The 16026-nt window shown below is 44.6% G+C and overlaps 1 protein-coding gene across 1 annotated transcript in view; it reads right to left on the bottom strand.

Annotated features, from left to right (window-relative positions):
* Positions 1 to 16026, bottom strand: part of SLX4IP (SLX4 interacting protein) — a 53514-nt gene that overhangs the window by 34891 nt on the left and 2597 nt on the right. The gene's annotated exons all lie outside the window — the stretch shown is intronic.

Raw genomic sequence — 16026 nt, 5'->3', positions numbered from 1 at the left:
CAGAAGACATTTCTCTCAGGAATGATAACAACCACCATTAATATATCACCGACCAGTCTCAGAAGTGGCAGAAGCATGGTCTCTTTTGGGGGAAAAATCTACCTTTCTCCAAGTAATGATATATTTCTCACTATATGTTTACTGTTATCTCTAAAGGAGACTTTGGCATGAGTCCTTCTATATCATTTGTAGTATTCCCAGTTCTTTTCTAATTTGTCTTGTTTTTATTAATATCATGTAACAAAAAAAAATCTGCTGAAAAAAATCTACCTAGATACATTATATCTGATTGATTATGAATTCCATCTGCCATTCCTATACAAGATTTTGGAGAAGACGGGGTAGGGGTGGGGGTGGGCAGGATTGCTCTCTTGAAGTATTCGAAAGGCTGTCATTTAGAGGAGTGCAGGGAGCTGTTCCTGTTGGAAGCAGAGGATAGGACTCGCAATAATGGTGTTAAATTATGGGTGGAAAAGTACCAGCAGGATATTGGAAATTTTTTTTTTTTTTTGCAGTAAGAGTTGTTCAGCAGTGGAATTGGCTTCCTCGGGAGGTGGTGAGCTCCCCGTCATTGGCAGTCTTCAAGCAGAGGCTGGACAAGCACTTGTCAGGGATACTCCAGGCTGATCCTGCATTGAGCAGGGGGTTGGACTAGATGGCCTCTACAGCCCCTTTCAACTCTATGATTCTACGGTGACTTCTCAACTCCAGGTATCTCTTGATGGAATCTAGTTCCTTTTCAGTCTCATTTTCATCAAAGATATGACACAGAAACTGCCTCAGTTGTCCTCATGACTGATCTCTGACAATATCCTGACAGGGGAGGTGCATCCCTGTTAGTTCTCCTGGACTGTTTGATGGATTTTCCTACCCTCAACTGCGGTGTTCTCCTAGACCACCTGTCAGAAATGGTCCAATTTGAGAACTAATTTAAGAGTCTAGCTGGGAACACCAGGGATGGCTCCTCAGTTACACAACTCTACTAAACACATTTGCGTTAGAAATGCAAATCATGAAACAGTTCAAAAGGACTTTGCAGTCAAGAGGAACTGTTGTAAGTCCTCGTTCAGCTGTATTTTCAGAGACCAACTGCAAACCATGAAGAACCATGAACAGAAATGGAACGCAGGCAGGATGGTGCTGCTGCAGTCGTCTTGTCTGTGGGCTTCCTGGAGGCACCTGGTTGGCCACTGTGTGAACAGACTGCTGGACTTGATGGGCCTTGGTCTGATCCAGCAGGGCTTTTCTTGCATTCTTATGTTCGTAAATGCTTTCATAATACAAACTGTGACACAAGAGAAATGCGGGTGGTGGGGGGTCAGCTATGCTCTCCTCATTTAATAAAGCACAACCATACGTTCAATTATTTAAACTACAGTAAATTGTTTACATACGGAGAAAGAAGATGATAATCTTTACACCTTTTGATGTGCATTATTATCATACTGATGCTAATTTCAGTCAGGCTCCTTGATAAAGGTTTTCCAAGCTACAGAAGTTCAGGTAAGGTGACGCCGAATGGGAGACAAGGTCTCAACCCCTTTGGGGGAGTCTCGAAAGAGTTAACTGTTAACGCCCCAAGATTCACTGTCTGGTAGACGCAGAGAAAGCAAGAGGCAGAGGAAGTCTTCCTCTGCCGCCTCGCCCTGAACCTATTATCACTTCCTCGGAAATCGCAATTAATTATTTATAAAAATCAAGCTACCCAACTGGACTAAGAGAGGGGAGGGGAGCCTCCCGGGGGCCTCGGTTCTTTTCATTTCCCTGTTATTTTCAGAAGTTACCTACCGCAGCAATCAACTCATTATGTGTAAGCCATGTTTCTGCATTAAAACATCTGCAGATGTTAACATTCCTATGGCAGAAAACTTCAGCGCATTAAAAAAAAAAGATATGTTGATTACACAAGAATGAACTTGTAACTTCCCAAATTTTCAACTTAAGTACTCGACTCCATTGCTATTCGTTCTTTCTAGGAGAGTCCTAGCCACGTTTTTGCTTTTATCACTTTTGTTTCCCACCCTTACACCCAGGAGATGATAGATTTAAGGCATTCTAATACAAGACAACTTACACTGATCCCTTATCAACTTCCTGAGTAATTCAGGTGGAAGTGCTGGTAACCTACACTTTTCTGAAGAGCCTGAACCTCACCCTTCTTAGGGAATGTGTCTTCCTACAAAAGCCAGCTCATCAATTAGGGCCATCTCAGAGAAATCCCTACGCCCGGCACTGGATCTCCATGCTCTGATAATCAAGAGGCATTTGGAACAGGGTTTCCATCCATGGAATTTTGTGCAGCTCTCCCTACTAAGGGGCTTTGTTCCGGCTCCAATGGCGAGAACTTGAACCAGACATAGGATTCCTCAGGAGCAAGGTCAGGTCCGCCACTGGAGGCCCGGCCCAGCCTTTTGAAGAGCGCTGAAATCACGGCTGCAGTCCAGGTAGCTGGGTTTAGGTATGTGGACCCATAAAGCTGCCTTATATTGAACCAGATCCTTGGTCCATTGAGGTCACTATTATCTACTCAGACCAGCAGTGGCTCTCCAGGGTCCAAAGCAGAGGTCTTTTGCATCACCGACTGCCAGTTTCTTTAACTGGAGATGCTGGGGACTGAACCTGGAACCGTCTGCATGCCAAGCAGATACTCTGCCACTGAGCCATGGCCCCTCCCCTGTGAGCCATGGTCCTGGCTCACAGGTAGCAGAGAAGCCACACAAACTGGATGAACAAGACTCTCTGCTTACCCCAGGGCTTTAAATATCCTGAAGAAGAAAAAGCAACCTCACCTGTTCCTGGACTTCTTCCAGCCTGGGCCCGGTTGAGACTCGGCACTGTGAAACACTACGTGTGCCCAGGCACTGATCTGGCTCCATGGCTGGAACACGGGCTGCCAGCCTGGCGCTTCGTCACTGTTGAGCTGCCTCCTCATGGGCCCATGTCTCCTGCTTCCAGTGGGTGGGGTGTGTTCCCGGGAGGAGGGCCGGCTGCCCTGAAGTCGGGCACATTGGCAGCGTTGCCTGGAGCCGAGCCTTCAGGGGCAGGTCCTTCAACAGAGGCCTCGGGATCCAGGGGCTCTGGTGGTGGTGGGTGTCCCCTGAGATTCCCTGAGGGTGGAAGTCCCTCGCTCCTTCGGTTCCTCCTGTGAGAAGTCTGTTTCTGAGTCCAGCCCAGAGGGGATCATGAGAGGCTTTTAGAAAGCCCCTGTTTATTTACTACAATGGAATCCTGGTGGGAACCAGTTGAAATTGTTCTTTTACTTGATTATATCATCATTTTCTGACTTATTATTCCTTTATTTACAAAATTTGTATCCTGGTTTTCTGCCCTTACAAGAGCCACCATGTGGAAATGTTGTCCTGGACGGCTCTTAAGGGCCACTACAGCCAAGGTATTTTGCATTTATAATCCAATATCCAAATGCAAAATAAACGTTTATTGAATCAGTTATGAAAGATATACACATTTGTCAATCACAGCTGATTCCTGCCAAATGCAAGTAAATAGCAAATAAGAATGGACTGGCCTCCACCCCACCTCAGCACAGCTTTAAAGAAGAAATGTTGCAATTTATATACATGTACAATATTCAAAACTGATGCAACACACAAGCGTTCCAACATCAGAAACCATGTGGGGTGGGAATCCATGCAGTCAGAGATAGGGTTGCCAGTCCCCACCCCCACCCCCCAGCAACGGGCGGGAGCTTTCTGGGGCTGGGCTGATGTGACCTGGAATTGACGCGGACGCTCTAGCAATCTCCTCTGAAAACCCTATATCTTCCATAGAATTTGGGGTGGGGGGTGGGCTAGAGCGTCCATGTCATTTCCAGGTTTACCCAGAAATGACCATTGCTCCCCCCTTCAGTTGGCCCTCTTCCGCCTGCTGACCAGCTGAGGGTCAGCAGGCAGCCCGGTTGATTGGCAGGCATTTGCCCACCAAGACTGGGCAATAGGCAAGCGTAGGCAGAGACATGTGGAGGAAATTTTTTCAGAGCTTTTTCTGAGAATTTTTTTCCATTTCTGAAGATTCTGAGGGGCCGTGGCTCAGTGGTAAGAGCATCAGCTTGGCATGCAGAACATGGGAAGTGGGAGCCACGAGTCCTGAACTCGGGTCTGTCTTTTTGTCGCCTTACTTTCTGCACCTGGCCAAACAATTGTTTGCGCCTGCAGGAGAGGCTCCGACGGGAAGGGGTTGTGGCTCAGTGGTGGAGCATTTGCTCGGCATGCAGAAGGTCCCAGGTTCATTCCCCGCATCTCCAGTTAAAGGGACTGGGCAAGTAGGTGATGTGAAGGACCCCTGCCTGAGACCCTGGAGAGCCGCTGCTGGTCTGAGTAGAGAATACTGACTTTGATGGACCGAGGGTCTGATTCAGTATAAGGCAGCTTCATGTGTTCATTTGTTTCGCAAAGCTAGCAACATCAAATGGATGCCATTGCCAATACAATACAATATTAATCAAGCCCAGCAGTTTCAAAATTGTAAAAACAATGTTTTTCCCAAGTGATTATCTGTAAGAATTGTATAAGAGAGTACGTGAGCATTTCATTGCTCTGTAAAGGGGGGGGGGATAAAACAACAAATACATAAAATAAGTAAATATTTAAATATTGAGTTAATGAACTCACCTGATTGGTTTTGCAGGTTAAATCAAAACCAAAGCTAATTTTTTTATTTATCTGTCTCCTCTCAGATGGTGGAAGGGATATTGTAGTAATATCCAATCCAATATGGAACTAATGAGTTATGCAAGGGATGAGGTTTCACAGTGACCTCTACTGAAGAGAACTATTACAGTCTTTGGACACAGAGGGACAGCAACATTCACATCACATCTTCTGCAGCTCTTTGGGTGCGCTCAAGTTAGTTTGACCTCAGTTTTCAGTGTCTTTAGTTTTCCCTCCCCCTTACATTTAAACAATTTAAGGGAAGTAGATGCCATATTGTCTTGATTCCAATAAAAACAATTTCAACATAAAGCTTTCCATTTGCTTGAATAGAATATTCAACCACAGCTGATTTACCTCTTTTCTAGCCAGATATTTCATTTCAAGTATTCGTTACTATTGGGACAGAAAATTAACACAAGGGTACTTTTGTAATTCCGTTTACTAAATAGAAAAGTGAAAATAAATGTGCCAAAATATCCTATCACTTTCTATTTAGGGCATCAGGAAAATTTCCAGACATTTTCCCAATTCATATTTTCCTGGAAAACCAACATTAGTGGTAAAAGGGAACGCAGACTTAGCTGCGAGCCGGCTGAGGAGTCGGACGAGACGGGTTCTGTCCTCGTTCACCCGTCTTTGTGGGAGAAGGCAACACTCGTCTGTGAATTTTCACAGGCTTCCAATATGTAGATAAAATGTTCTCAAGAATCCACATGTTCCATTTATAGAAACACAACTGACCAAAGGCTACTATTTCCAAACAGACATCCAAAGCAAGATACAAGCAGCTTTGAGAAATGCATTCCCGAACTTGCCCTTACAAGTCCAATACTTCAAAGCCTTATTTTTTAATTTCCACTGGATTGTGTTTCTAGGAGGAAAATATTTCCCACAGTTAACCATTATAATGTCAAGCGGCTGCGGTAATGGGCAGTAATTAGGAAGACTAATACATACGCACCTGGGAAACATTACATTGGTTCAAATGATGAATATCAGTTTTCAAATAAAAAGAATAGCTGCAAAGAACTTCCTTTTGCTTTTTTTATGAAGGAACTAACTTCATTGTAAAAAAAATCCCAACAGATTCTGCCGTGTCATAAACATACCCAACCAAAATTGTAGTGTAGAAGATCTCTGGCATTCTCAAGAGCACTTCACAGATCAAAGATGCTGCTAAAAATGGAGATGCCAATAAATCTTATTGAATGGCCTTTATTAGAGATTTTTTTTCTGACTTCCTCAATTTAAGCCCTTCCATCATCAGCTAGAATATATTTCCAGTGCAACCTTACCTTTTGTACAGAGATGGCCAGAAATTAGGTGGCTTTTAAAAATAATTTTTGAAGGTGCTTCATCATTTCTAATTCTGACCCAAGCCCCCATGCGGATCAAAAAACCCAGGTACACGCGGGGGTATTTCTCTGCTTACCAGGGGAACGCCTCAGGGTTGTAGAAAAATACAAGCAACTGATTTTTTAAAAGTAGAATTTTAAAAAAACACACACCAAGTTCTCAACACTACACTGCGAGATCTCAGCCGCCATTATGTAAAAGGGAGGAACAGCCACCAGCTGCCACTTAAGCAAGGTGGAGTAGGATCGGGAGCAGCTGCCGCGTGGGGCCCTCCGACCAGTTATCAAGGCAAGGAGCAGCAAGAGCTTCCACTGCTTCCACTGCCAGGCAGGCAGAGTTAGCAGTACTGCAGGTGAGTGACCATCCATCCATCCATCCGAGCAACCACGCAAGCAGCGGTGAGGATGGAATTCCATCCCCATGAGTCTCAAGGGTCTCCAGCGTGAGACCCGTGAGAGCCAGTGTGGTGCAGTGGTTAAGAGTGGTAGACTCTAATCTGGAAATCCGGGTTTGATTCCCCACTCCTTCACACGAGCAGCGGACTCTAATCTGGTGAACCGAGTTGGTTTTACCACTCCTACACATGAAGCCAGCTGGGTGACCTTGGGCCAGTCATAGTTCTGTTTGAGCTCTCACAGCCTCACCTACCTCAGACGGTGTCTGTTGTAGGGAGAGGAAGGGAAGGAGATTGTAAGCTGGTTTGATTCTCCATAAAAAGGTAGGGAAAATTGGTATGTAAAAAACAACTCTTCTTTTTCTTCTTCTTCATCTTCTTCTCCTCCCATTATCAAAATGACAAACTTGTTCCATAGAGAATGGAGAAGGGTGAAAAAAATACGTCTGAGAAAATGGGCTCTATTTGTGATGTTTTGGAATGGCAAGACACAAGATCATAATTGTATGATGCATATTTTGTATTTAAATTCACTGAGTGGGAGCCAAAGAATCAAGAGCAGGTGGAAAACAGCTTCTAGAGCTCTTCTGCAAACACTTGCACAAGAGTTCATGCAGTGCTAGAAGAGGTAGGTAGCTTTTGTAGCCATGTTTGGCTGCCCACTTGCACAAGCGATTGTGCAAACGCTTGCATAACTTCCCTGAGTAAGCAGAAGAACGTCTTGAGGTTTACTTTCCATTTCCATTTTTCCATTTATTTACTAGCTCCTTCGACCAAAGGTCTTGAGCTTAACCATTACTTTCACTTTTCTCAAACGGCCCTTCCGTGGGTGGAAGAGAACTCCTGCGAGTGGAAGGATCCAACGCATTATTAATTTACTGCATGGTTTATTATCATGGCACCTATGCCACAGTTATATAATTAATAAATACTGGTGCATACAATAAAAAAGATTACTATTTTCACTCCTAGTAACTAAACCACAGTTCTGGTCTACAAGTTTTGGTACCCAATTGTCTTTCGACCTTTACTAAACCAACAAACTACAAGAATTAACAATATTTTTCCAAGATGTCCTACCAATCATAAATTAATTGTCTTTTTTTAAAAGATGTATAACATGTTGAAGTGTTGATTTTAAATATATATCATCCACATTAACATTTTTTCAAATAAAAATAGTGACATCAATAGTACATTAATTAAGCAATGCTAATTGCTAAGTAACGCTTCTCTTCATTTTTCCAGGATCTTGCAAGGAATGCTCCTGCAGTGTTCTCTATTATCACTTTTCTTAAATCTGCCAAAGAAGTACTTCTAGTAAGATAGCAGTAGTATCTCCAAACGGAACATTTTAGGAGTTTGTGAGCAACAAATTCTCTTCAGAAAAAAAGAAGGCATTTTATACTTCGTAATTTCTTTTAACAAACTTTAAAATATGGGCTTTCAACCAGGACAAATCTTCTCCCTTCCATTTCATGCGCCTCCTGCGCCAACAAAAGCAATCATGGTTAACTCTCCAGTTGCCCTTTATCAACAACCACAAGATTAGAAATGTTCTTTAAAAAGGGGGGGAATCTGGTTGATTGGGCAAATGAATAATTGCTGGCATATTAAGTTTATATTACTTTCTTCCCTCCCACTCGCTGAAATGTGGCTCTGGTCTGTGTCAGCCTCGGTTCCCAAGTGTCCATCAGCCTTCACTAATCTCTTCTGGAGGTTCCCACTGTCAAGGCCTGTTCTGGCAGCATGGAAAGCAAGAGCAAAGATCATGGTGATGGCTGGCCACTTGACTGCCATTGGCCGTCACATGCTCGGACTTTAGCAGAGATATCGCTCGCACACACACACACACACACACACACACACACACACACACACACACACACACACACGAACAGTACATGTGAGGGGACTCAAAATCCTCACTGCAAAGATTTAACATTCTGGAACAATTTTAATAATAAATATTCTATCTAAGAGTTATTCAATATAACATATACAGGATGATTATCCCTTATCTGGACTGCTTGGGACCAGAAGTGGTCCGTATTTCAGATCTTGCCATATTTTGGAATATTTGCATATACATAATGAGATATATCTTGGGGATGGGACCTAAGTCTAAACACAAAATTCATTTATATTTTATATATACTTTATACACTTAGCCTGAATGTAATTTTAAACAATATTTTAAATAATTTTGTGTACATTGGACCATCAGAAAGCAAACTGAGTGCTGCTGAGGACCGGTGAGTAATGCCTGCCTGCCGGCTCAAAAAGTCTGGTTTTCGGGTCAGTCCGGATATCGGATGTCCGGATATCGGATGTTCGCCCCACCCCCACCCCCGCGGTGTATTTCTAAGACGGTCAGATTTTTCTGCAAACTTGGGGCTTTTCTCGGGTTTGTAGAAAGATCTGTCTTGTCTGTTCATGTCTCCAATCTCTGGCTGTGTTGAGAATAGGATATATTGATTTATGTTTGTATCCAATTGCCCTGATCACAGTGGCTTGGATTCAGCATTGTGTTTCATTGGACAGAATATTTCCACCCATAAAACACAACTTTCTCATCTCCCCCCCGCCACATGTAGCCTGAAGTGTCCCCTAAAACACTATCCCTGAGCACTATTTTGAGCAGTATGTCAGCCTGCAGAGGGAACAGAAAGTTGTGTTCCCTCCACAGAATGCCGCACTGGATCCATGCTTAAGGCTGCCACCTGACTCTTAAATTATACTATTTAATTAAGATAAAGACATTTTTAAAATATAAATGAAGAAATGAAAATGAAGAAATGCTTGTACAAAATTCTCAGTTATACAGTATAATAAAACAAACAAACAACCTTTCTAGACAGTAGCCAGAGATTGACAGACCTGCCTTTCTCCCAAAAAACTGTGACCCAAGGTGAGTAGTAATAACAAACAAACAACAATGCTTCTCAAAAACATCAAAACATAATCATTAAAACATCCAGCAATAGCAAATTAATCAAGTAAGGGCAACTTTTGAAAGTCTGCTACTGAGAAGGAAGGCTTAACGTTTGAGAATCACTATTAGCGTTATATTATTATTTACACAAGAAAAGACAGTAGGTTCCATTCAGACATTACACCAAACCATGGTTAAGAGAGCCTACCGTAACTAGAGTTGGCATGATGATCACAGAATCATAGAATCCTAGAGATGGAAGGGGGCCACAGAGGCCATCTAGTCAAACCCCCTGCTGAATGCAGGTTCAACCTAGGCATCCCTGACAAGTGTTTGTCCAGCCGCTGCTTGAAGACTGCCAGAGAGGGGGAGCTCAACACCTCCTGAGGAAGCTAATTCCACTGTCAAACAACTCCTACTGTAAAAAAAAATTCCCCTAATATCCAGCCAGTATTTTTCTGCCCTCAATTTAAACCCATTATTGTGGGTCCTATCCTCTGCTGCCAATAGGAACAGCTCCGTGCCCTCCTCTAAGTGACGGCCCTTCAAATACTTAAAGAGAACAATCATGTCTCCCCTCAACCTCCTCTTCTCCAGACTAAACATTCCCAGGTCCCTCAGCCTTTCCTCGTAGGCCCCTGATCATCCTCGTCGCTCTCCTCTGCACCTGCTCCTAATTCTGTCCACATCCTTTTTGAAGTGAGGCCTCCAGAACTGCACCCAGGAGCAGCTGATCAATGTGGTGTACAGCAGGACTATGACATGTTGAGATTTGGATGTTATGCCTCTGTTGATATACCCCAAAATCACATTTGCCTTTTTTGCCGCTGCATCACACTGGCTAATAGACATTTGGTAATTTTAAATATGCTTCCCAGAAGTCTACATGATTTGGTCAGTTGTGAATATTTTTTTGTTAGTGTTCAACAAAAGTTAATCGCAATTACAGTTCTAAGGGCGCATAACTCAAACATTATTTGTGAATATGTCCCATGGATATATCAAACATATTCACAAACATTTTAAAGATAAGTAAGCATAAGTAAGCCAGTTACTTCTATGTATGTGGTTCAAACACGTTTATCTAGTGGACTTGGGGCCTTGATTCTCCTTTATAACTTGAGGTAGTGGCTTCCATGGTCTTTCCCAGCCCTGCTATTGAATACGATTTCAATTTGAGATACTGTAGAGCGAACCTCAGGCATTTTGGCAACCAAAGGATGTGCTTTACCATGGAGCTCTGGCCCCTCTCCACACACAGCCCCTAAAGGCCATGTGTGGGGGAGACCCACGCAAATAAGAAGCCGCCCTTGGCAGGCAGAAGTCAGCCTAAGTTAGAAAGGAACCCGTCAAGTTTCCCACAGTTCTGTTCCCTCTCAGAAAGCTGTTGAGGGAGGCATGAAGGCGGCCCCAGCCAATCTATTCTGGACAAGCTTTCTTCACAAAAACAAAACAAAAAACCAATAATTTTTACCCTCCACTAACAAATTCAATTGCAGGTACCATCAGCAGGAGATATTTTCCTTGCATAGTGGTCATTCCTAAAATTTTCAACCATTTCTGTTCACGGAAGACAATCCCCCAGACAGACAGACACACAAGACCCCACAAAGTAGCTAAGACTGAGCAGCGACATCTCATTAAACTACCCTTAAACAAGCCGATATCTAATAGGCTGGGGTCCCCCTCCCCACGCAACCAATGAGCAATATGGAGATACGAGCAACAGCCAATGTATAGTGGTTAAGGGTGTCAGACTAGTATCTGGCAGACCCAGGTTCAAATCCCCACACTGTCAGGGAAACTCACTAAGTGATCCTGAGCCAATCATGCATAGAATCATAGTGTCGGAAGGGGCCATAGAGGCCATCTAGTCCAACCCCCTGAATCATGCAGGCTCAGCCTAGAGCATCCCTGACAAGTGTTTCTCCAGCCTCTGCTTAAAGACTGCCAGTGAGGGGGGAGCTCACCACCAGCTCCCTAGGCAGCCGATTCCACTGTCGAACAACTCTTACTGTAAAAACAAATTCTCAGCAAGGACCTTTCCATCTGTAATTTAAACCCATTATTATGAGTCCTATCCTCTGCTGCCAAGAATAATAGAATCATAGAGTTGGAATGGGCCATACAGGCCATCTAGTCCAACCCCCTGCTTAATGCAGGATCAGCCTAGAGCATCCCTGACAAGTGCTTGTCCAGCCTCTGCTTAAAGACTGCCAGTGGGGGGGGGGGGTCGGCACCTCCCTAGGTAGCTGATTCCACTGCCGAACAACTCTTACTGTAATAAATGTTTTCCTAATATTCCTAATACCTTTCCAACCACAATTTAAACCCATTATTGCAAGTCCTATCCTCTGCTGCCATCAGGAGCAGATCCCTGCCTCTCTCTCACCCTAATCTGCCTCACCAGGCTGTTGCTGGGAAGACAAAATGGAAGAGAGAACAATGGTTGCAAGCCACTTGGAGTCCTCATAGGGGAGAAAATAAGGGAATAATTATCTAAATAAATGATTAAATAGCTCAGAAATCCCCCAAAATTGCAGCGATTATTCTCACGGATGCTTTTCCTCATGGTCACTTCCTTCCTCCCCAAAGAAGGGCGCAGTGGGGCTTTCCAGCCTCCCCATTCCCAGTCCCCAAAATGTAAGGAAGTGTCCGTCTCCTGATACCATCCCCCCATCACCACCACTCAGTAGCCTCCAGAAGGGCCTTTAGAAGAAGAAGAAGAGTTGGTTTTTACACTCCGATTTACCTTTAAGGAGTCTCAAACTGTCTTACAATCACCTTCCCCTCTCCACAACAGACACCTTGTGAGGTAGGTGGGGCTGAGACAGCTCTCAGACAGTTGTGACTAGCCCAAGGTCACCCAGCTGGCTTCATGTGGAGGAGTGGGGAAACTAACCCAGTTCACCAGATTAGCCTCCGCCACTAATGTGTAGTAGTGAGGACACCAACGCAGTTCACCAGATTAGCCTCTGTTGCTCCTGTGGAGGAGTGGGGAATCAAACCCAGTTCTCCAGATCAGAGTCCATCACTCCAAACCACCGCTCTTAACCACTACACCACGCTGGCTCTCAGTGAAATGTGAGGGTCTGAAGCTAGAAAGGGAAATTCCCAATTTCTTCATGTATGTACACCAAAGCTCCTTGGTGCTTGGAACTTGCTAGATGGGGCTGCTTGCAGACGGTCATTTCAATTCTCTCCCTTCTGTACACTTCTCTTTCTTCCCACATTGTAGGGCCTTCCGAATACAAAGAAGAACTACGCCTCTTGTTGATGATCACTACCATATGAACCCCACAAAGACCATCTCTAAAGACCTCTCTTGTGGAGCCCAGCGTTATTATGCAAGGTACTTCGAAGCACTTAAAAATTCTAACCAACATTTAACAAATTTTACTCGAGCTCTGTTTGCCCTTTTTTTGTGTTCCTTGGCTCTCCAAACTTTGGTACACTGAAGAGACATAAAACTCTCTTTGCAGCGGCTTTGGAATAACACTTACTGTGCTCATCTGTACTTCACAGAAAAGCTTGTTCTTTGGGCATCTTATGAAGCAGAGCACATTAAGAATAATAAAGTGCCTTATGAACTTGGACAAGCAGATCATACAATGGGTTGAATTCAACCAGCTTTCCCAATAGTGAAAAAGGGAGGGAGCCCCGCCCCCCTTTGACCACCCAAGCAGGCTATGCTGAGGATCGTATGACCAATATGGACAAAAGCCACGTGGGATGGGGCTGTGGTAAAAAAGGGACTTGGGCAATGAGGAGTGAAAAAATGTCCCCAACATTATCTCAGTAGCAGCTTGAAAGAATACCTCAAAGAATCATAAAATCATAGAATCATAGACTTGGAAGGGACCACCAGGGTCATCTAGTCCAAACCCCTGCACAACGCACAAAATTCACAACTACCTCCTGCCCACCCCCCCACCCCCCCAGTGACCCCTACTCCATGCCCAGAAGATGGCAACAAAAATCCTCCAGGATCCCTGGCCAATCTGACCTGGAGGAAAATTGCTTCCTTACCCCAAAGTGGCGATTGGCATTTCCCTGGGCATTTCCCTGGGCATGTAAGAAAGGGCCATGAGAGCCAAACATTGATGCAACCCTTTCCTGCCCTCCCTCTCGTGATCTGCTCACGATAGCCCTCGGTTGAATTCCATCTGTCCAGCCCCCGCCCCGCCATGTCATACAGCCCTGAATCCCTGGAGTGGAGATGCAGGTGGCCAGAGTCCGGGGCAGGCACTCCCTACCCAAACAACAGACGGAGGAATAAATCAAAAATTACCACCGGGAAGAAGGCTAAATGAAGTCAAATGACAAGGGAGTCTGGCCAACGACTTTGTCATTATGAGCAAATGGAGAGTTACGATTCCTAGCATAAACGGAATCTTTCAACACTCCTATTTTGATCACTCTCACCTCCGAAGGTCCCAGAGGCGCTTCTCTTGTATTCAACACAGCCAAATCAATACAAAACTGCGAATGTATTTGGAAAACGCCTAAATTCGCTGCAGACGCTAATTACTGCGTGAAATCCGAAAAAGTAAACAATTTAGTTCCACATTATCAGGAGGCTACAGAATTGAAGGCTGTGCCAGGCGCTGTTGACATAGTTCCACGCGGGGCCTTCGCATGTTGATCGTATTAAGAGCAGCGCACAAGAAACTTTTCCACTTCGTAAGAAGCCAGACTGTTTACATGCTTAAGTGGCTAGAGGCTTGGCTGTCTGTGTGGTCTGTTTTTTACGATTACGACCTCAAGTATAAAGAGAAGCAGCATGGAAATCATTTTATTTGCAAGCAAGGACGCAAGTCGGTTACAGAAATTCTCAAGATTCAAGTGTGTGTCCTAAACAGACAGACGCGCACACACACATGGAACAAATACGACCACAGAAGATAAACGACAGTGGGGAAGACAGGAAATCTAACAAGCAATTTCGAGTTTTATGGAGGACAGAAGGCAAAACTAAGATGCTCCAACAGCCCTCCAAAGGGCGGGCGAGGAGGCAGAGGTCTCCATCAGCTCTGCCTACACAGAATAGCTATCATTACCAACTGTCGGGCATTATGACTGTAAATCTCATAGGACTTTTCAGTTGTGTGTAGGCAGAGGGTGGGAGAAAAAGGCTGAGCAGCTAAGTGCAGCGTGTATATCTTCTAGGATCAAGTGGTCAACAGATCACAGGAATGACAAACCGTTTTGAGAGTGAAAATCAGTCATAGGTGTCCAGAGCTGTGTGGGGGTGTAAAGTGCTGTCAGGTCAGAGACGTTGGGAGGAAGTTTGTTAATAGGCTGCCTCCGCGTAGGCTGAGAGAGTTCAGAGAGAACTGTGACTGGCCCAAGGTCACCCAGCAGGCTTTATGTGGAAGAGCGGGGAATCGAACCCGGTTCACCAGACTGGAGTCCGCTGCTCATGTGGAAGAGTGGGGAATCGAACCTGGTTCTCCAGATTAGAGTCCACTGCTCCTAACCACTACGCCACGTGGGCTCAAGAGCTATGGGGGAGGTGTTATATCACTAAAATATGCACTTGTACATATGTACTTGTTTGTTTAAAAGGACACACTTAAAGCTTATTTGGCAACTTCGTTCCTGAATCCCAGTTGTGACAGACTTCTCCATTTTACATTTCAATGACCCCTTTGGGCGCATGTTTCTGGCACAAAATACAGTCTTCAAATCAACCAAGGAATGATTAAAAGTCTTTGTGAGGAAATTTTTAAAAACCCATGTATATATCTGTATATATTATTTAATTGTAAACCGAAAAGTGTATGTATTGGAATGAATTGAAGGTCTTTATGTGTATTAGGAAGCTGAACAATCATGCAAATTCAGGGTTTGTAAAGGTAGCCAGTTAGAGAAGGAGGAGGGGGAATAGAGCTGTCATATTGGTCCCTCAGCCTGGTTAGAGAAGAACCAGTCAGACAGCAGGGAGAACATAGCGATCCCAGTGGCCCCTTTAGCGTCGACACAGGGGCCAGTCAAGAGTTAGCTGTAAAAACCCCCACAAACCCTTCCAATTATACGTAGACCTCGCTTAAGTCGGCCAGAGGAAGAACTCCGAAGGCGGCCAGAAGACGGAGCTGAGACCCTGATGCCCGCGGCAGAGGATCCCCTCTGGAGGGCTGAGAGGGCTGCAGAGCAAGGAGGGCTGAGCAGCGGTGGAGAAGGGCCAAGGCCCTCGGCAGCAGCCCGGCTGCAGCCTGTCTCGAGGGGGGTCCACAAAGGCAGCTGCGACAACTGAAGTCCTGGGGAGAGCAGATCCCCCTCCCCACGAGAACGCTGGCAGAAAAGGCCTCAGAAGACTGTAAGGGGGAATTAATATAGAACAAGAACAAAGACAGTTCTCCTGTAACCCCGTTCTGCATTTTTCTAGTGTAATCAAGTTGGTGTTCAATATTAAAGAATAACGTTTGTTTGGATCAAAAGAGGAATGACTTGTTCTTTTACTAGGGAAGCAAGCGCCTACGGCCTGAGTACGTCAACCAACCCCGGACATCCCGACAGTCCTATTTATCATGCACGCTCCCATAATTACTAATCCTCAGCATTACTTTCAATTACCGTATATACTCGCGTATAGGCCGAGTTTTTCAGCCCAAAAAAAGGGCTGAAAAATCCCAAATCGGCCTATACGCAGGTCAATACGGTAGGTGGAG

The sequence above is a fragment of the Euleptes europaea genome, chromosome 10, assembly GCF_029931775.1.
Source record: "Euleptes europaea isolate rEulEur1 chromosome 10, rEulEur1.hap1, whole genome shotgun sequence".
Taxonomy (NCBI): domain Eukaryota; kingdom Metazoa; phylum Chordata; class Lepidosauria; order Squamata; family Sphaerodactylidae; genus Euleptes; species Euleptes europaea.
This window is presented reverse-complemented; position numbering and strand designations above follow the sequence as displayed.